The sequence below is a fragment of the Neophocaena asiaeorientalis genome, unplaced genomic scaffold (genome assembly GCF_003031525.2).
Source record: "Neophocaena asiaeorientalis asiaeorientalis breed wild unplaced genomic scaffold, Neophocaena_asiaeorientalis_V1.1 scaffold714, whole genome shotgun sequence".
In the NCBI taxonomy this organism is placed as follows: Eukaryota; Metazoa; Chordata; class Mammalia; order Artiodactyla; family Phocoenidae; genus Neophocaena; species Neophocaena asiaeorientalis.
Window position 1 is genome coordinate 1,170,125 of NW_020175660.1, and position 1,344 is coordinate 1,171,468.

Here is a 1,344-nt window from a genome sequence, read left to right on the forward strand (position 1 = left end):
AGGTATCTGAGGAATTAAGGGCAAAGGTGGATGTATAAAAGGGGGACAGAATAAAAGATGGACCCAAAAACCCCATTAAACAAGAATGTAAGGGAATTTAGCTATTTAAAGAAGAATATAAATGGAATCTAAAGGCCTGGAATCTAAATGTCTCTCAAGGGAGAATGTGTGTAAAACACAAACATCAGGGCCTGGCACATTCTTTTCCTTGCCTCTTTTTACCCACAGTTTAAAAATTGATTTTATAAAGGTAACTTTAAAAAAGAGTATCTTTTGTAAAGAGACTTAACACCGTACATTCGTTTAAAGACTTACCAAAGAGATCAAGGTCACATTTGGCTGTTAAAAAGGGACCTACACTCTTTCTTCACATCCAGGACATTGAATACTTTTAACGGCATTTTTCCAAAGAATGAGGACAAATGGAAGAAAAGAGGTAGTGACAATTATTTATGTTTTCCAAATGGAGGGAATGAGACTCCGGAGTGTACCCGAGGTCCCTAGAGTGAGCCAAAGGTAGAGAAGGGAGCAATATTTATAGTCCGCTGACTTCAGTTCTGTTGGGTTAACGCCGCTCCTCATCTTATGCCTTTGGAATTCACGGGCTCCATCACAGGGTCCGCGGGCGGGCCAGGCCTCGGAGCTCCAGGACCGACGCGGAAATGCTCCTTTCCCCTGCAGCTCACTCGGAGCCTGTCCACCTCCACCTCCCTACCTGCGCCTCGGCACGCTGGCAAAGAGCCCAGAAAGAGAAGCCGGGGAGCTGTGGGTGAATAATCGTTGTACTGTGGCTACATTATTCTTTTCTTTGTCGCAACCACTACTACCACGATCGGGCAGTTCCCCGCCGTGGCGTGTGAATTCTCAGCGATTAGGCTTATTCCGCAAGTGCTGACCTGCCCTCACGTGTCAGAGTTTTTGTTGAGTTAGAGTTTGTCGGGGGGAGGGGTCCACACGAAGGAACCCCGGAACACTGGCAGTGCCGGGGGGCCCGGCCAGCGCGCAGCAAGGGGCTACGATGTCCGCGCCGTTCCACGGCGCTCAGTCGTGTGCGGCGCGAGCACTGCGTCTGCTCGACACGGCTTCCGGACACTGGCCAGCCCCGCCACAGCGGCAATGGGGCGTCTCGGTGAGGAGGGGCCGACGGGGCCGCGCGGAGGAGAACCCCCCCTCCCCTACGGCAGCCCGGCGCCCCCTTGCCGGCTGCCAGCCCTCCTCCCCGGCAGTGGGGCGCCGAGCACCTCAGACCCTTCGGTCACTTCCGCCGCGCGCTCGGCTCCTTTCGCGTCCCCGGCCGGGCGGGGCGGGCGGGCGCCCTCCCAGTGCGCGCGCGCTGCAACCAGT

At 54.7% G+C, this 1,344-nt stretch overlaps 1 long non-coding RNA gene across 1 annotated transcript in view; it reads right to left on the bottom strand.

Moving 5' to 3' along the window:
• Positions 1-349: 349 nt before the first annotated feature.
• LOC112390478 (uncharacterized) overlaps positions 350-1,344 on the bottom strand; it is a 1,511-nt gene continuing 516 nt past the window's right edge. The window contains exon 3 of the long non-coding RNA XR_003001281.1: positions 350-763. This is a non-coding gene — a long non-coding RNA (uncharacterized LOC112390478). The remainder of the gene's footprint in view (positions 764-1,344) is intronic.